Source organism: Lampris incognitus, chromosome 5 (assembly GCF_029633865.1).
Source record: "Lampris incognitus isolate fLamInc1 chromosome 5, fLamInc1.hap2, whole genome shotgun sequence".
Lineage (NCBI taxonomy): Eukaryota > Metazoa > Chordata > Actinopteri > Lampriformes > Lampridae > Lampris > Lampris incognitus.
Window position 1 is genome coordinate 45,223,863 of NC_079215.1, and position 21,135 is coordinate 45,244,997.

Sequence of the window (21,135 nt, forward strand, 5' to 3'; positions counted from 1 at the left end):
AGCTCCGTAGCAGCCCCTATGTTTTTGCTTCCATAACACTGAGTAAGACACAGGCTTTTGTTTCATCATTAACACCGTTAGCATCACAAAATAACTCCAGTCTTTCAATGTATTGTAGCGACTTCAGGGGGGCAGCCCGGGTACCGCCACAGCTGGGACGCGAACCCGTGTCTCCCACTCCGCAAGCGAAAACTTTAACCAGTTGACTAAAGGGTCTGACCCATTAGTCAAGGACCAACGTGTCTACTTATCCATGCACGTTACAGTATGTTGCCCAGTCTTCAATGCCACTAGCAAATTATGTAATGGTTCCAATCATCGCCGCCTTTGTTACATTAATTTAGCCCCGTTTTCCTTGTTTTTCTTTTAGCTACCTCCTTGCAAGTCACTGCACATTTAATTTGACTTGTGTGTCCTTTTGCTAGTGCAGCGAGGCACTCCGTCTACATGTGTGTGTCGCTCCTTTTTATCTCTTTTCCTCTGAGTGTTGTTATCAACTGAAACACGGTGTTCCGATATGATGTAGGTCCACAATTCTCGATGCCAATTTGTTGTGTATGTGGTCTATTTACACAACTATGTTATAAATAAAAACACTGGAGGAGGGAATTACGTTTTCTGGTTCTTTACGGTGATGGCCTGGCGGCCTGTCCAGGGTGTCTCCCCACCTCCCGCCCAATGACTGCTGGGATAGGCTCCAGCATCCCTGCGACCCTGGGAGCAGGTTAAGCGGTTTGGATAATGGATGGATGGACGGATAGTTCTTTAGTCGTAGCCATACAACGTAACATAACAGAACAATCCGTGCCTAATAGCGCATGCAACGTGCTACTACAACAGAAAGCAGTACTTTATTATACTGTAGGCTATATGCTACAACAATATTAAATAAAGCCTGCGTTAATCACCCCCAAACTATGTCCGCCTTCATCTCGTATCCTCCCCGTGGCATGCGTTACAAGTTTTCCCCCCTTTTATTTCAATTCCACTTCGTTGTGAAGCACAGCAGGTTTTTAAAAGTGCCGTGTATATAAACATTATTATACTGGTGATGATAAAGTAGATCTGTATGAAAGCCTTCAGACCCCTGACCTGATATATTGCATTTAAGAAATGTATATTGAGGGTAAATACTTTAACATCATTACAGATTTTGTTGGATGCTGTCGCCCACACCAACCCCAACACAGCCCGTGTGTGCGTTACCATGCATGAAAGTTTTACTCCTCAAATGGACAGCGGTTTGCTGGATACTTTCTTCAGGATCCAGAAGACAAACTGGAAAAGACAACCACGCAGCGGGGCCGCCAGATGACCATCGAGTGAGTACGCTATGTTTTGACCAACAAAGTAATAGTGTGGTGATACATGGCAATGTTGGACAAGAGGTTTTCTCAACAGGTATTCACTGATTGCATGGCAACCTCTTGTTACCCAAATAAATTTTATAGTATATTTTCCCATCATCGGTTTAATATGCACGACAACTTGCTTATGAAGCATCTGTTTGATCGCTGGTTTCAGTCATTATGCAACTGTGCTGTTTATAAGGGTGGGAAATGGATACCCACAGTCAGCTGAGACTGATGAAGTCACTTAGATGAGTGATGAAACGTTTCTCCCACTAAACTTTGTGTTCAGATAAGCTGATTCAACTTTCCAGAATAGCTGCTAAAGCGACATTATATTATCAGTACATATAGCTTACTAATGAATAAACACCTTCTTTCCTGTCTTTTGCTCTCTGCAGCCAATAGTATCTGGCTGCTAATCGTTGTTTTGTTTTTTTCCTCAAGTGTGTGCTACAAAGGGAGAAACTTGACAAAGAGAACCACATCGTCTTGCCTGCCTGACAGTGTTGTACATGCGTGAGACTAAATATCCTTCCCCCAATGGTCATTACAGAGGGCATGCTGATGTGTAAGAAGCAACAGACGAGCGTTGACCATGTGATATGCAAACCTTTGGTTAATAATATTGCTAAACTTTGTTGCAAATAACAATGGACACTTTCGGTGTCAAAGGTATTGGGCTGGGAGAGCTGGTGTTGGATCGGCTGAGTGCTTGGTCTGCTGCATCCAGTGGGCCCAGGGACCATGGCCCAGCCTGGAGCTGCGCCCAAGGAGGAAACATCGAGGGCGTTCTGACAGGACGTGGAAGTGGGGCAGGCTAAGCTAACTGCTAGCCCATGCAGACCGGCAGTTCCGACAGTCATCCTGGCGTTCATTCTCTTGGACAGTGATCTTTTATATATATATATATATATATATATATATATATATATATATATATATATATATATATATGTAGAGAGAGAGAGAGAGAGAGAGAGAGAGAGAGAGATGTGTGTGTTGGATATATGTGTTTTGTTGTTTTTTTGCAGTTTGGATATGTGTTTTTGTCTTGTGTTGTACTGCTGTGGGCTGAGGCAAAAATATATTTCATTTAATTTCATGTGCGCAGGTGCATGGAATAAATGACAAATAAATGTTCCTCATTCCGATTCTTGATTTTACCTTGAAGCTCGTTGGGACTCATCTGGACTGTCTTATCAAAGTATGATATGCAATATGCTGAAAATGTATTTGAAAATAGAATAATGCATTTTAATGTGTTGTTTTCTATATGTATCAAAAAGACATGCATGTTAGGGTTAATACGCCTTCCTTCCTGACCAAGGCAATGGAAAGAAAAACTGGAGTTGGTCCCCATGTGCTGCAGTTGCCCACTGCTCCTATGCAGTAAGATGGGTCAGCACTGTGCAGCGCTGGGATGGGTTAAATGCAGAGAATGCATTTCATTGTAACCTGTACAATGACAAAATAAAATGGATTTCTTTCTGTTTATATACAGTTGCAATCAAAATTATTTAACCCCCACTGCAAATTGGGTTTATTGGCAAAATTTACAAACTGTCAGCTGTTTGCAATAAACAAATCAAACAAGAACTATTTAAATACCTTAACACAAGTAATATTACATGTGGTTTCTCCAAATTCAACACAAAATGCCACTTTTAATGACTACTGCAGTCTCAAAATTATTCAACCCTATCATGACATGCATCTTTAGTACTTAGTAGAGCACCCCTTTGCTGTTATGACCTGCTGCAAATGTGATGCATAGCCAGACACCAGCTTCTGGCAACGTTCCTGAGGAATCTCAGCCCATTCCTCATGGGAAATGGCATCCAGTTCACTAATATTATTCACTTTGCGTGCTGCAACCACCTTCTTCAAATTCCACCAGAGATTTTCTATGGGGTTCAACTCAGGCGACTGTGATGGCCACTCTAGAATCTTCCAGGACTTCTTCTGAAACCAAGCCTTGGTGGACTTGAGGTATGCTTGGGATCATTGTCCCGTTGGAAGGTCCAATGACGCCCAAGCTTCAGCTCCCTCACAAATGGCATGACATTTTCTCCTGGGATTTCCTGATACTTGATTGAATCCATCTTGCCCTCCACATGCTACAGGTTTCCAGTGCCAGAGGAAGCAAAGCAGCCCCAGAGCATCACTGAGCCATCGCCATGCTTCACTGTAGGCAGGGTGTTCTTTTCAGAGTATGCTTCATTCTTCCTCCTCCAGACATACCGCTGATCCATAGGCCCGAAAAGTTCCAGTTTTGTTTCACCACTCCACAGAACAGAATCCTAAAACCTCTTTGGCTTATTTACATGATTTTGAGCATACCAGAGCTGACTTTTCTTGTGCTTTTGGGTCAGTAGTGGTGTACGTCTTGGAGTTCAGGCATGGAGCCCTTCAGCATTTAGTATGCACCTTACAGTGCAAACTGCAACCTCAGTACCTGCTGCCACCAAATCTTGCTGCAAGTCTTTTGCATTCACTCGAGGGTTTTTGACCACCTGCCTCCTCAGGAATCTGGTGGCAGCCGTTGATACCTTCCTCTTTCTGCCACATCCAGGTAGTGTAGCCACTGTTCCTTTAACTTTGAACTTGCGAAATATGCTTCCAACTGTATCTCTAGGAACAGTCAGTGCCTTTGATATCTTTTTGTATCCTTTTCCTTGTTTGTGCAAGGCAATGATCCCTTCTCTTAACTTTTTGGACAATTCTCTTGACTTAGCCATATTTCTAACATGTAATCAAACGTCACCGTCAACAAACCCCTAGCTAGTCCATGTATTTGATGTGCTGTATTTCAAGCACACCTGATGCAACTAATGAAGCCCTTGATTAGTTGCATCAGGTGTGCTTGAGACAACACCTGATTTGCAAATGTGTGCGCTTATGAGGGATTCTATTCAGGGGGTTAAATAATTTTGAGACTGCAGTAGTCATTAAAAGTAACATTTTGTGTTGAATTTGGATAAAACCCTTGTAAAATGAGTGGTACTTAACTATTTAAACTGTTGTGTAATTTGCTTATTGCAAACAGATGAAAAAAATGTACATTTTGCCAGTAAACCTAATATGCAATGGGAGTTGAATAATTTTGATTGCAACTGTGTGTGTATATATATATATATATATATATATATATAAAACATTGTTAAAAGAAACACTCAACGGTAGGGAAAGTGCTCAACAAATGAGGAGAAAATTAATCCAGTGAGTCAAGTACATTCTTTATGAGACAGAACAAGCCTGTTTCATGCCATAAGCAATCATCATTTGTCAATCATATATATATATATATATATATATATATATATATATATAAAACTTCGTTAAAAGAAACACTCAACAGTAGTGTAATGACCTACTTTTCACTCTCACAGATGATAACACCGTTTCTGAATTAGCCGTGGAACTTCGGCATGTTTATTTCGCTCCATGCATAACGGGCACTTAATCCGACTGACTCTCATCTACCTTCCCGCTCCCGTGGCTGCTCTGTTTACTATCCCATAATTCCCTGTGTCCTTAAAGGTGTATTCCCCTAATATTGAACATCACAAGTGGGAAAAGTCCTCAATAAATAAAGAGCAAAATAATCCCATTGACGGTTGATGATTGCTTATGGCATGAAACAGGCTTGTACTGTCAATTAAATAATGTATTTGAATCACTGGATTTATATATATATATATGTACAAAAATATTGGGACACACCTCTTAATCATTGAATTCAGGTGTTTCATTCAGACCTATTGCCACAGGTGTATAAAATCAAGCAGCTAGTTATGCAGTCTGCATTAACAAACATTTGTGAAAGAATGGGTCATTCTGAAGAGCTCAGTTAATTCAAGCATGGTACTGTCATAGGATGCCACCTTTGCAATAAGTCAGTTCATGAAATTTCTTCCCCGCAAGATACTCCACAATCAACTGGAAGTGGTATTATTGAAAAGTGGAAGCATTTAGGAACAACAGCAACTCAACCATGAAGTGGTAGACCACGTAAAGTCACACAGTGAGGTCAATGAGTGCTGAGGTGCATAGTGTGTAAAAGTTGCCAACGCTCTGTTGACTCAATAACTGCAGAGTTACAAACTTCCTCTGGCATTAATATCAACACAAAAGCTGTGCGCTGGGAGCTTCATGGAATGGGTTTCCATGGTGAGCAGCTGCATGCAAGCTTACATTACCAAGCACATTGCCAAGCGTCGGATGGAGTGGTGTAAAACATGCTCCACTGGACTCTGGAGCAGTGGAAACGTGTTCTGTTGAGTGTTGAATCACTTTTTTCTGTCTGGCAGTCTGATGGACGAGTCTGGGTTTGGCGGATGCCAGGAGAACGTTACCTACCTGACTGCATTGTACTGACTGTAAAGTTTGGTGGAGGCGGGATAATGGTATGGGGGTGTTTTTCAGGGGTTGGGCAAGGCCCCTTAGTTCCAGTGAAGGGAAATCTTAATGCTTCAGCATACCAAGACATTTTGGACAATTCTATGCTTCCGACTTTGTGGGAACAGTTTGGGGAGGGCCCTTTTCTGTTCCAGCATGACTGTGTCCCAGTGCACAAAGCAAGGTCCATTAAAACATGGTTGGGTGAGTTTGGTGTGGAAGAACTTGACTGGCCTGCACAGAGCCCTGATCTCAACCCTATCGAACACCTTTCGCATGAACTAGAATAGAGATTTGCAAGCAGGTCTTCTCGTCCAACATCAGTGCCTGACCTCACAAATGCTCTTCTGGATGAATGGGCAAAAATTCCCACAAAAGCACTCCAAAATGTTGTAGAAAGCCTTCCCAGAAGAGTGGAAGCTGTTATAGCTGCAAAGGGGGGGGGGGGCTAACTCCATATTAATGCCTATGGATTTAGAATGAGATGTCATAAAAGCTCCTGTAGGTGTAATGGGCGTGTCCCAATACTACTATATATGTATATATATGTGTGTGTGTGTATGTGTATGGATATATATATATATATATATATATATATATATATATGTGTGTGTGTGTGTGTGTGTGTGTGTGTATGTGTATGTGTATGTGTATGGATATATATATATATATATATATGGTTTGAGCCCCTGGGTAGTCCAACCTTGGTGGGTCATCCTCTGTGTGGAGTTTGCATGTTCTCCCCGTGTCTACGTGGGTTTCCCCCAGAGGCCCCGGTTTCCTCCCACAATCCAAAAACATGTAAGTCAGGTGAATCGGCCATACGAAATTGTCCCTAGGTATGAATGTGTGTACATATGGGCCCTGTGATGGCCTGGCGGCCTGTCCAGGGTTTCTCCCCGCCTGCCGCCCAATGACTGCTGGGATAGGAGGCTCCAGCATCCCCACGACCCTGAGAGCAGTTCAGATGAATATATATATAATTGAATTGTTTATTTTCACACTAAAATACTATAAAAGTTGGCTGGAGGTACATTTATGCCAGATGCATGCAAAATCATACCTGCTGGCTTATGCAGAGATCATTCATTTCAGAGGCAAGATGCATTGTATTTTCTCCCAAAACAGGTCGAAGTATTTTTTTTGGGAAATGGTGATGTATAGTTAAAAATAAACCATTTTGTGGCAGAATGGGAGAGCTGTTGCCTTTGGGTGGGTTTTCTAAGTGAGCTGGAATAAGTGCTTTACAAAACCTATTTCACCATGTTATGGAAACAAATGTACAAAACTTGTTATGCACTTTTAAGGCCAAACATTTTGTTATGCGCTTTTAAGGCCAAGCATTTAGTAAAATACATATAAAGACCAAAAAAGGATGCATTTTAAATGCATAATACAAAATGTTTATTATCTTTTTGGAAAAGTACATATTCAGTAAATGCCAGTGTTCACTCCATGGCCAAGATGTGTTATTTCAAATGTAACTAGATCTATCTGCAGCTTGGCTGGACTGCCTGAGAAGACATTTTGAAGAACACCCATTTCAAACTTCGTGACTATTCAAGCTTTTGCATTGCTAAGAAAAACTATCAACATAATCAGAATCAGAAGCACTTTATTGATCCCCAAAGGGAAATTTAATTATGTTACAGTTGCTCACATTCTAGGGGAAGAATTATGAGCATTTTATTACAATTTATAACAATATACTACTGCTACTACTACCACTACTACTACTACTAATAATAATAATAACAATAAAATATATTTGTATAGCACCTTTCATAGTCAGAGACAATCTCAAAGTGATTGACAGTGTATTAATACAATATAAAAAGCCAACAAAAACATACTGTTAAATTAAAATCTATATAGAAAAATAAATGTGTAAAAATATGTGCATCATACTACAATATATTTAAATATAAGAAATAGTTGAAAATATGTGCAGAATATGGATGCAGTACTAATGCAGAATAAATATACATCAGTGTATTTACAGTTGAAATATCTGTCCCTGTCTTAGTTATCTGCTGCAAAATGCAAAGAGGATGCCCTAAGATTTCCCTGTACTGACGTCGGTGCATTCTCGTCATATTTGGGTTTTTTTTTTTAATTGCTCGGAGCCATTGTTTGCGCCATTCAACTTCTGTTGGTAATCGTTGGTAATTTACGCTTACTCTGTCCTCTCTCTTCTTTCTGTAGTTGTCACATACAGGCATGATACAACGAGAATGCATGTTTGTTGTCGATAAAACTAATCCGATTCAATTCATGCATTTTTTTTCCGGTTTCATGATCGAAGAGTGAACATTTTAAGACCGTTCCATCTTTTTATACAAAGAGCTGCAATAAATACCCACCTCCATGAGCTGGGCAGGCTTTGAAAGGATTTGGGGTGAGGAAGGCCAAAGAGGAGGTTTATGAATGTGGTGAGGGAGGACATGCTGGTGGCTGGCGTGACAGAGGAAGATGCTGAGGACAGGAAGAGATGGAAACAAATGATCCGCTGTGGCGACCCCTAACGGGAGCAGCCAAAGGTAACATGTCAGAAGTTTGCGCGCAATAGCTCCTGGCACATGTAGGTACTGCCGGCATGGCTCCGTGATCAGGAGAACTTAGATTTCTCGGTCAGTATAACACGTGCTGATGAATTCATTGCTTAAATTGCATCTATTTTCACTTAACTCTGATCGGACAGCCACATAACAACCAGCGAAATTTCCCTTTAAGCCAAGACAGAGCCAAACCTGAAACACATCCTAGATAGTAAAGTTTTCAATTTATTTAGCAGTCTCATCATATACTGCGATAATCTCAGCAGTATCAAATGTCAGCAATCTCAATCTCAATCTCTTCAAATCACCCTCAAAGCTGTTAAGTTTTGTCAGCTGTATTTAGACTCAGTGTGAACATAGTGATTTGTGACTCCACACAGCAACAAGAGATTGGTTGATTAGTTATTAAGTTATTGGTTATCAAGTTATTGCGTCCTCTGATTGGCAACAAACACTACATACAGAATTTCACGTATTATATACGTTGCAGTAATTTAGCCAGGACATAGACTGACCAACAAACTGACTAACAAACTGGATTGCATCAAGCATGAATAATATTTTGATTATCTATAAAAAATAAAATATAATATTAACGTTATTTCACCACAAAGGCTATGTTTCACGATCTTTTTTAAACGGGCAGAACGTTAGCTACCCAAAAACGCGCTAAAATGCGACAAGAGAGCCTTAGGCGGGAAAATATTTACACCGAGAAGATCGTGCCGTGACACCGGTTTCACTAAACAACTGCGCATGGGCATCAGCCAAGTATAACAGAACTTCAAAATAAAAGTGCATTTCAAGAAATAAGACACTATCATAAATAAATATGCATGAGCAAAAAAAGAGAACTTATCAAAAATAATAATATAACTCACTTAAAGGTTACTTACAAGCACTGATGTGGAATTGGAATCCATGGCAAGAAAAAGGTCGTTCACGACTTTTGTGAGTGCAGTTTCAGTGGAGTGACAGGCTCCAAATGCTATTGAAATGGTTCAAAGAGGCTGAAAGATGAAAGTTGATCATCTACAACTCTCCAAAATTTTGGAAATGGGTAGGTTGGAGATTGGTCTATAGTTATTGAGAACCCCCGGATAAAGATTTTTTTCTTTAATAGAGGTTTAACTCTGGCAGTTTTAAAATTAGCGGGAACCCTGCCAGAGGTAAGAGATACATTTATAATATTAAGTATCGAGGGACCCAGCAACCTCAAAAGTTCTTCAAAAAAGTTTAGCCAGGAGGGGGGGGTCAAGAAGGCAAGTTGTAGGTTTGGCTGCCAACACCAGCTTGGACAATGTTTCTAGTATGACAGTCTCAAAACATGAAAGTACAGGGACAGTCTGAGAATCATTATAATAAAGTGGAATCACAGGGTCTGTAGGTTGATTATTATTATTATTATTTTATTTTGTAATATCAATTTTACTGTCAAAATTAAAAAAAAAACACTCATGGGCAGTAAAAGGGGAACAGTTAGTAGAACGTTGATTTTGAGTAAGTTTAGATACAGTGTCAAAGTAGAAATCTAGGCTCATGTTTTTTTACATTAATTAGGTAAAAATATGCTGCTTTAGCTTTGGACAGTGCTTACTAATAACTTAACAGTCATGCCATGCAAGCTGAAAGACATGAAGTTTACGCTATTTCTATTCAAGTTTCCTCCAGGACCAGTTTAAGAGCCTGTGCCTCATCAGTAAACCAAGGTGCTGATTTTTTTTGTAATGTCTAATTTTGGCAGTTAGAGGTGCCACTGACTCGAGAAGATTAGAAAGAGTTGCATTTAGGTCACTAGTAAAGCTGTTGACAGAGCCAGTCAATACAACGAAAGGAGCCAGGGCCTCTGGCCTTCTATCACCAGGTGCTATCAGGGTTGAGGGCCGATATGACGGGTGCTGAACACGTTGGTACCACAGCTGCAAGGACAAGAAAGTGCCACCTGAAATCTGATAAGAAAGAGGTGTGACACAGCAGATGTAAGAGGAGAGATGGTTAGATCAGAAACTACACCATGTGCAAGAATCAGATCAAGAGTGTTGCTACTGAGATGGGTGGTGTCATGCACATACTGAACAAACTAAAAATATCAAGGACAGCTGAAACAACTTTACCAAGAGGATCAGATTTTTTAGATGGCTATTGAAATCACCAAGGAATAAGATATTGTCAGCACAAGTAGCAAGGTCCATTAGAAATTCTGTGAAATCATCTAAAAAATAGGAATAGGGCCAAGGTGGCCGGTAGAGAATGACAAGGTAAAGTGACAGGTGTCCATTTACCTGGACAGAGCTGTTTATGACTGTTCTGAGAGGGAGACATGACTAGCATGTCAAAGGATTTAAATTTAGTATCACATTTTGAGCCAAGATTAAAGATAAACTTATAAATTAGGGAAACACTCCCATCTTGTTTGGTAGCTCGAGAAGTATGAGCCCTAGTGTAGTGAGGTGGTGAGGCATAATTTGATAGTAAGAAAGCAGTTGTTTTCAGCCAAGCTCCACATAAGCAATCTTATCAAAACTAGGCTCCAAGATCAAGTCATTTACCAGCATCACTTTGCTAGACAGTGATCTGATATTGATAACATCATTTTCAGGGGTTGTGTGCTACAAGAGTTTGCTGGGATAGCCCTTTGATTGCGGCTAGCAGTGGATGAGGTAATTTCAATTGGGGCAAGATGTCTAAGGGTAGCAACAGTGGAACTAGGAGGCCTGCATACACGTCGAGGGAGAGATAGAGTTGTGATTTGGTGAGATGATTTGTGATCCACAGTGCCACTGCCAGAAGCAGATATAGTAATTATTGTGGTAAGCTTTTGACGTGCAAGAAAACTTGTGAGTGACATGGTGGGGGAAGAAGACAGTCTCAATCTGATAAACTACACTATCAATCTGAAGATTCACACTATCAGAGTTGACCTGGCTGAACACATTAACTGAATTAGTAGACTCCAAATCCACACTAAAATTGTTCCTAGCAGGCCCTCTAATTGCATGCAGCCCCCCATGCCTTACATTCCTGGTATCAAACCTGCTGTAAGCAACTATCTGTAGTTCTGGATAGAATAGCGGCACCTTCCCAAGTAGGCTGGAAGCCATCCACTTTCAGCAGGCTGTTTGTCCCAGAAGGAGGGCCAGTTATCTAAAAACAAAAAACCCAACTTTTTACAAAACCTAGCCGTCATGGGACAAGGATGAACTCTGCATCATCTGTCAATGAGGCTATGCTAATTCTATCGCTAGTAGGCCCGCTGTCAGGCATGGGGATGAAGCTATCTGGAGTGCCCATAACATCTGGCGTAGAAGAGTGCTCTAACTCACGGACACGTCCTTGAAGACACCCTCCCTGAAAGAACAGCGCAGTTAGCGCAAGCCATAGAGCCACGGCAGGTGTATTAGCTGTGGACTGCTAAAAAGCTAAGCTAACTGCTAGCAGTAGATGGCAGTATCAGATAATGTATGAGCTAGCAACAAGCAACATATAAAAATTAATTACTTAACATAATTAATACAGAAGAAACACTAAAAATATGTTCAATTTAATTAAGACAAGCGAGGCACCTCAAGCTTGTCCCCTTCTCCTGCACTGGTGATTCTCTTCGGGCTCTCCAGGGCATTTCAGGTAGAGTTCCAGCGAGTTGTCTTTGGAATTACCAGCTTGCTTCCAAGTATTTCCTAGATGATGACGCCTACGGACACAATCGGCCGTGTTTGCGGGCGGGAAGCCGGTTGTGGGTATGCGCTCTGGTCACTGCACTAGCGCCTCCTCTGGTCAGTCGGGGAACCTGTTCGGGGGGGGGGGGGGCTGAGGGGAATAGCGTGATCCTCCCATGCGCTACGTCCCCCTGGTTAAACTCCTCACTGCCAGGTGAAAAGAAGCGGCTGGCGACTCCACATGTATCGGAGGAGGCATGTGGTAGTCTGCAGCCCTCCACGGATCGGCAGAGGGGGTGGAGCAGCGACTGGGACGGTTCAGAAGAGTGGGGTAATTGGGCGGATACAATTGGAGAGGAAAGGGAGGGGGGGATTTTGATAAAACATAATAGTTGCCAGAACAAACGGTGTACTTTTAAAAAATTATTTATTTATTATTTATTTAATTAGACTAACGCTAACGTTAACTGAATTAAGTCACATACCTACATATGACAGTACAATGTGGATCCCTTATCTAAACGTCGCTAAATTGGCTAGCAAACACTCACCTTTATACATATGTACTCTTAGATTTGTATTTGATGCCCTTGCAGAAGAGAGTCTATTTACTCTTGGCTTGCAAAGCTCACAAATAAAATCATAGGTTTTGTCTCTGGAGCTAGTGAGTGTCATGCATTTGCTTAAGTATGGCCATGGTGATTCTTCCTCAGGCTGAGATTCAGGAGGTTTATCCATGATGACGCTGTCGCTGTGTGAGCACTGGGTACCGCTCGCCCTTTTGCACATGCACTGCACAAAGGTCAAGTGTGTGGTGGTGGCTGCCGGATGAATGCGTTGGCTGGGCATGCCTTCACAACGGTCTGGATGAAAGAAAGAAAAAAAAATCATTCCTTTCCTTTTATGGCCCAAAATTGTTTGTCGCTTCAGTAGTTAAACATGGCAAAAAAGAAAGAAAGAAGTAATTTAACTACTTGAATCACTATGCAAATATGATTGCAGTTGAGCTACCAGCAAGCTACTGCAAAACGTAGTTAAACTACTAGTTTGATTACATGCCGTTCACTATTGATACACAAACCCAGGCATGCGGGAAGATGTTTTAAGTAGAGGGGCTGCCAACTAAAACGAAAAGTATTGTGGCGAGCCGGCGTGTAAGAATGAGTCGAGAGGCAGAGGTGTCTTTTTAATCGCAACTCCCGTGCCCCATACACCGCACGACCCCCGGGGTGCTCTTTTATTCACACCGGCCAGAACGGACCAGAACTGACAACAACGTACCGAGTCCCGCCCCCCACCCACCCTCGATGTCCCAAGTGGCGAAGAATAACCACAACATGAACGCCACATCATTAAAACACAATTTCATATCTGACATTAACAGTCCCATCAGCCATTGCGCTCCCCCAGCGCAGAACCGCCGACAGTCGGAGCGACCGCCTCCCCCAGTCGCTACAGTATGATGTCGTTGTTTTGTTTGTAAGGTTATTATTAAGAATGTATATCCCACGCAACCCTAGCCCACAGTTTAAGATAAAGGCTTTTTTTCCCCATTTGTACGTTAGGAAAACAGCCACCTGCCACTACTGGGGGACAGGGGGGAGCTGCACCCGCCATTAGGGTGAGCTGCAGCCCCCCCCCCCGCACTAATGCACAAACCTCGGCCAATGTATGGTTAGATATTCACTTACATACATATATGCACCCATAGAAAGCGCGTGTGTGATTCCACACTGAGATAAAGAAAACGTCAGTACCTCGCAGCACACAATACTCTGATTTGCTACTCCCACTGAGGGGAGGCAGAAGCAGCAGCACACCCAGCACATAATGGATTAAACTAGATTTAAGAAGATTCCACTGTCTGTTAAGCTCTGCAGTAGCTAAGAGTATGTGTTTGTTTGTGTGTGTGTATGTGTGTGTGTGTGTGTGTGTGTGTGTGTGTGTGTGCTTATTTGCTACGTGTCCTATTTCAAACAGTCATACTTTTAGACAAAGTGAGATTTCCATTATAAAGGCATCACGTTTAATCTGTCACTTGAGATAGAAGAGGGAGGTGTGTGTGTGTGTGTGTGTGTTTGAGTGAGTGAGTGAGAAAGAGTGAGTGAGTGAGAGAGAGTGTGTGAGAGTGAGTGAGTGAGTGAGTGAGTGAGTGAGTGAGTGAGTGAGTGAGTGAGAGAAAGTGAGTGAGTGAGAGGGAAAGTGAGAGAGCAAGAGAGAGTGAGAGAGAGAATGAGAGTGAGTGTGAGAGAGAGAGTGAGTGAGTGAGAGAGAACGAGAGAGAATGAGTGTCAGAGAGCGAGACAGTGAGAGAGACAGTGAGCGAGCAAAAGAGAGTGTGAGAGAGAGTGAGTGAGTGAGAGAGAAAGTGAGAGAGCAAGAGAGAGTGAGAGAGAGAATGAGAGTGAGTGTGAGAGAGTGAGTGAGTGAGTGAGTGAGTGAGTGAGTGAGTGAGTGAGTGAGAGAGAGAGTGAGTGAGAGAGAACGAGAGAGAATGAGTGTCAGAGAGCGAGACAGTGAGAGAGACAGCGAGCGAGCAAAAGAGAGTGTGAGAGAGTGAGTGAGTGAGTGAGTGAGTGAGTGACTGAGCAAGAGAGCGAGAGTGAGTGAGTGAGTGAGAGAGAACGAGAGAGAATGAGTGTCAGAGAGCGAGACATTGAGAGAGACAGCGAGTGAGCAAAAGAGAGAGCGTGAGTGTGAGAGAGAGTGAGTGAGTGACTGAGCGAGAGTGAGTGAGTGAGTGAGAGAGAAAGCGAGAGTGAGTGAGTGAGTGAGAGAGAAAGTGAGAGCTTGAGGGAGAGTGAGTGAGTGAGAGTGAGTGAGTGAGAGATAACAAGACAGAATGAGTGAGAGAGTGAGAGAGACAGCGAGCGAGCGAAAGACAGTGAGTGAGTGAGTGAGTGAGAGCGAGAGTGAAAGAGAGAGACAGCAAATGAGTGAGTGAGAGAGATCGTGAAAGAGCGAGAGAGAGAGCAAGTGAGTGAGAAAGAGAGAGAGAGTGAGTGAGTGAGAGAGAGAAAGAAAGAGAAAGAGTTCTTAAACATACACATACAGTATACAAGTATCAAAAACAACAGCGACACATCCCCCACCAACGTGAAACGTGTGTCTGTGCATGTTCTTGTGTGTATCTGTTCACGTGAAAACATTGTGTGCGCATATTCATGCTGTTGTTACTCCAGCACCCTAGTGTCTATTCAGCCAACATGGATGTACCCACGCTTGTACCATTTCTCTCATTCTCACCAAGCTGGTATATTTTTGCTAATTTTAGCTTGGCTCCACATCTTGCCTTCCGAGCTGTGAGACACGATTATAAAATATATATATATATATATATATATATATATATATATATATATATATATATATATATCTTACTTGTAGACAGACTCATTAAGTTCAAACTAGTAAAATATGCTAAATGAGACTCTTTGTGGCGTTATATGAATATTTGGCAGTATTCTCTAAGCTGCTGTGGACTGTTTGTGTGACTCTGTGCCCCAGCTAAATGTAGGCTATTTGGGATTCTTAACCATAGATCAATAACGCATAAATGGGAGACAATTAGGGTGTTCGCTAAAAAGAAAAACATCTAATTGAACGCTGCTTAAGATAACTCCCCTGTTTCCCCCTTGTTCGTATCCCTCTCTTTGCTGTTCTCAGCCTGTGCAGTTATTTTCCCATGATGCACGAGTGCAATTCCTCCTTTCTTTCATCTCATCTCATCTCATCCTGCCCTCCCCTCTCTCTGCATTACCTCCTCCCTCTTTCCATTAACCCTCGGTTGCACCTCGGCACAGTTTCTCGCAGTGTCACGTCGAGCTCAACCCCCTAAAAACTCCACCAGCCCGTTCTCCAATCCCAGCCCACAGTCCACTCACTGTTTTCCACCAATCCAGAGCCCCCTGCCGCTCCCTGCCCCTCCCATTCGGTCTCGCTGCAGCCTGTGTCAATTAGACAGCTCTCTCTCTCTATCTGTCTGTCTGTCTGCCTCTCTCTGTGTCTCCATCTGTTTGTCTTTCTGTCTCTGTGTCTCCATCTGTCTGTCTGTCTCTCTCATTCTCTGTGTGTCTGTCTGTGTGTCTCTGTCTCTGTCTCTGTCTGTCTCTTGCTTGCTCAGCCAGTGCTCCAAAATATCAATGTGACTAAGAATTCCTTGTCAGACTAACTTGTGTGTGTGTGTGTGTGTGTGTGTGTGTGTGTGTGTGTGTGTGTGTGTGTGTGTGTGTGTGTGTGTGTGTGTGCGTGTACTTAGCGGGGTGGGGCATGGGTCGAGGGTGTACGTATAATGGGGCAGGGCCGCAGGGGGGTGGGGTGGAGGAGGGCGTTAAAATAAGCTCCATTCAAAGCTGCCATAAACACCACTAATGCATCTCTAAACTTGGGGGAACCCCCTGGGTGCATCCTTTGAGTAGTAGTACGCAAATGTGTGGCGCGCACACACACACACACACACACACACACACACACACACACACACACACACACACACACACACACACACACACACACACACACACAGCGAGCTAATCCCTCATAAACCTACATTTTATCACATAGCACACTACGTCATGGCGCTCTGCCTGGAGACGTCCAAACACAAAGACTAGGAGAGTCTGTGCTGGGTGCTCGTTCTGGTTGTAATGTCTACATTTTCCCTCAGCCATCTGAGAAATGAAAACAATTATGTTGCTCTCTCTGTGAAGCAATTTACTATTAACTTTAACTGGCTTTTCATTTTTCTTTTTCCTTTTCGCTTAATGCAGCCCAGAGTTTAAAGTAAAAAATAAAAAAACACAAAAAACAAAAAAAACTTTGTACTGCAGAACTGGGAAAGAATTGTTTAATGGTCGCTTCCATTTGTTGAGGGCGCTTCAGTAGCCTCCAAAAAAGTATTTTGTGCTCACTAACTGAAAATATTCTCCCACAGTCTCTTAAACAGATAATGAACGGAATGACTAACAATTTATGGCTTGCCCTGCCAAGTGTTAAAATCCCGGTGTCCATGCTATACTATAGTAATAGAGCTGATGCAAAGAAATAAATCTGTGAGTTTCCACATGGGAGAGAGGCATTTCCCTTGCCTCCTCTGACAAAACAAATGCACACATCAGCAGGCAAACACACTCGGATACACATACCACATGCATAGGAAGTAGACAGGGAGCGTGCAAGGCTGTCTCCAGAGCAGCGTCGGTGACAAGGTACTCCTGTGGGTTTTACAGCCGTGGAACAGGTGACACTTTAACAGTCTGATCAACACCTGAGAAGAGCAGAGGTGCATGGATGCGTGAGTCTGTGTGTGCAAGTGTGTGTGTGTCTGCACATGTGTGTGTGTGTGTTTGTGTGTATGTGTGCGTGAGCATGAGCACATCACCTTAAGTGTCACTATCTGTCTCTGCATTTGTTTGTGCAACTGTGAGTCACAGCAAATGTCACTGAGTGCATTGGTTAGTACATATTTGTGTGTGTGTGTGTGTGTGTGTGTGTGTGTGTGTGTGTGTGTGTGTGTGTGTGTGTGTGTGTGTGTGTGTGTGTGTGTGTGTGTGTGTGTGTGTGTGTTTCTTTGTTTTTCTTTTTTTTTCTTCCTTGGGGGTGGGGGTGTGGGGGGCTGTGTAGCACCAAGCTTCAGTTGTCAGCCCAGACACCATCTCTCTGAGAGGTTTATCCTCATAAACTCACAGGCGGCTCTCTCACAGGGGTAGTGATGACAAGGCCCTGCAACTGTGCACTAGTGTTTTGTCTTTTTCTAAGTACTGGGTTTGAGATTCAGTATTTGTTGTTGTCATTGAATCAGCCTTGAAAAAGAAAGGATTGTTTCGGGGGAAACCGGTGCCTTCGATGGCTGAAGAGATACAACTGGAGAGTTCTACATTTGTTTCAGGATCAAATGCTGCGGCATGATAAGGTTGCTGTTCAAAGTCCATGGGCGAATTCAGTTTAAAAATGCCGGCCAAGGATTAAACAGCATCCGCTGTTTGCACAGAAATAGTCAGCTTGTTATTTTCATGGAGTAGCATGATTAACAAGAACGTTGGAACAATGCCCTTTAGAAATGTATTTAGCTGAGACTGTGACATGACTAAGCTTAGCTTACAGTTTTATTTTTTTGGCGATGACAATGCACTAAGTAATTTTTTAAGGGAACCTTTTGCCAAAGAGAAAGTGAGAAATGAACCCAACTGGAAATAGCATACGCATCATTTAAATAGTTGTGCTTAGCGGCAAAACACATGCGAGAAGTGTTAAACACTACAATATCTCATCATCTTCTTGCCACTACAGCAGCCTGTCATTAGGGCTAACCTTGGAAACTGACCTTTTTTCATTACCGTTACAAACTGAGCTGATATGGCTGCACTTCAATTATCAGCTGACCAGTTTATTCAATATTTAAAAAGACAGAGGTTCCAAAATGAAAAGTCACATCTTTGCCCCGGGACTGTACCGTGTAATTAGTTTTCCAGTAAATACAAATGGTGCTTAGAGTAGGGCTGGATTATATTGACAAAACCAAAATGTCACAGTATTTTGAACAGAATACTTCAGTATTTATAATGTGACTATATTTTAGGGTTGACCATTGGCGCTTACATAAGCTATTTGCAAACAAGAAAATGTTGAGATTCACTGTTCATTTCACTCAGCTAAAACAGTCGATTAAGTTCAGAAATTTGCATAGTTTTGCTGTAATGCAACCTTTAAAACCAGGGAATGGCAACATTTAAGTTATACCATGATAATATCATGAAATCCCACACCACCTCTAGTCCCAAATCGCAATGTCAATATCATTTTGATATACATGGATGAGCCAAAAAAATATGACCACTCACAAGTGAACCGAATAGCGTCAATCATCTCCTCCAACCAAGGGCACATGTCAAGGTCTGGGTGGATTAGGTGGTAAAGTAAACTATCAGTTCTCACAGTCAACGTGTTGGATGCAGGAGAAATGGACAGGAGTAAAGACCTCAGCGACTTTGACAAGGGCCAAACTGTTATGGCCAGATGACTGGGTCAGATCATCTCTGAAATAGCAAGGCTTGTGGGGTGCTCCTGGTCATCAAGAATAAGGGTGATGTGCAGAGCTGTGGTAACTACAGAGCTATAAAGTTGATCAGCCACAGCATGAAGATATGGGAAAGAGTAGTGGAAGCTATGTTAAGAGGAGAGGTGATAACAGGAGAGCAGCAGTACGGTTTTGTGCCACGAAAGAAAACTACAGTTGTGATGTTTGCTTTGAGAATATTGATGGAGAAGTATAGAGGAGGTCAGAAGGAGTTACATTGTGTCTTTGTGGATGGAAAGAAAGCAGATGACAAGGTGCCAATGGAGGAGGTGTGGTATTGTATGAGGAAGTTGGGAGTGGCAGAGAAGTATGTAAGAGTGGTGCAGGATATGTATGAGGGCAGTGTGACAGTGGTGAGGTGTGTGGTAGGAATGACGGATGGGTTGAACATGGAGGTGGGATTACATCAAGGCTCGGCTCTGAGCCCTTTCTTTTCTGCAATGGTGATAGACAGATTGACGGACGAGATCAGGCAGGAGTCTCCCAGGACTATGATGTTCACGGATGACATTGTGATCTGTAGCGAGAGTAGGGAGCAGGTTGAGGAGAACCTGGAGAGGTGGAGGTATGTACTGGAGAGAAGAGGAATTAAAGTCAGTAAGAGCAAGACAGAATACATATGCATGAATGAGAGGGAGAATGCAAGGAGTAGAAGTGGCGAAGTTGGATGACTTTAATTACTTGGGATCAACTGTTCAATGTAATAGGGAGGACAGAAGAGGTGAAGAAGAGATGCAGATAGGGTGGGGTGGGTGGAGAAGAGTGTCAGGAGTGATTTGTGACAGAAAGGTACCACCAAGAGTTAAAGGGAATGTTTATAAGATGGTAGTGAGACCAGCTATGTTATATGGTTTGGAGACAGTGGCACCGATGAAAAGACAGGAGGTGGATTTGGAGGTGGCAGAGTTGAAGATGCTAAGATTTTCGTTGGGAGTGATGAAGGAGGACAAGATTAGGAACGAATATATTAAGAGGGACAGCTCAGGTTCGATGGTTTGGAGGCAAACCAAAACAGGCAAGACTAATATGGTTTAGAAAGGAGGAGAGATGCTCGGTATATTGGGGGAAGGATGCTGAATATGGAGCTGCCAGGCAAGAGGAAACGAGGAAGGCCAAAGAGGAGGTTTATGGATGTGGTGAGGGAGGACATGCAGGTGGCTGGCGTGACAGAGGAAGATGCAGAGGACAGGAAGAGATAAAAACGGATGATCCGCTGTGGTGACTCCTAATAGGAGCAGCTGATAGTAGTAGTAGTAGTAATGGGGTGCTCCCAGTTAGCAGTGGTGAGTACCTACTGACAGTGGTTCGAGGAGGGACAAACCACAAACCGGCCACAGGGTGTTGGGCGCCAAAGGTTCATCGATGTGCAAGGGCAACAAAGGCTATCCTGTCTCTTCTGAACCAACAGAAGGTCTACTGTGGCACAAGTCACAGAAAATGTTAATGATGGTTACGGGAGGAATGTGTCACAACACACAGTGTATCACACCCTTCTGCAAAAGAGGCTGCAATGAGACTGGTCAGAGTGCCTATGATGACCCCTGACCACCATCGAAAGAATCTACTTTGGGCATGCAGGCATCAGAACTGGACCTTGGAGCAGTACAAGAAGGTTGCCTGGTTTAATGAGTTTCATTTTCTTTTGTGGGTGGCTGTGTACATATGTGCCATTTACCTGGGAAAGTGATGACACCAAGATGCACTGTGGGAAAATGACAAGCTGGTGGAGGGAGTGTTGTGATGCTCTGGTTTTTTTGTTAATTTTTTTTGTGCTGGGCAACACTGTGTCTGGCCATTCATGTGGATGTCAATTTTACACGTGCCACCTACCTAAACATCATTGCAGACCAGGTACACCCCTTCATGGCAATGGTATTCCCTGATGGCAGTGGCCCCTTTCAGCAAGATAATGCACTATGCCACATTGCACACATTGTTCGGGAATGGTTTGAGGAACATGATGAAGTGTTAAAGGTGTTGCCTTGACTCCTCTCCCTGATGATCTGTGGGATGCAGTTGTGGAACAGGTACACTCTTCCTCTTCATGCAGTAGATTGGGGCTTATTCAGTTTAAGATTGTTCACCATGTCCACCTT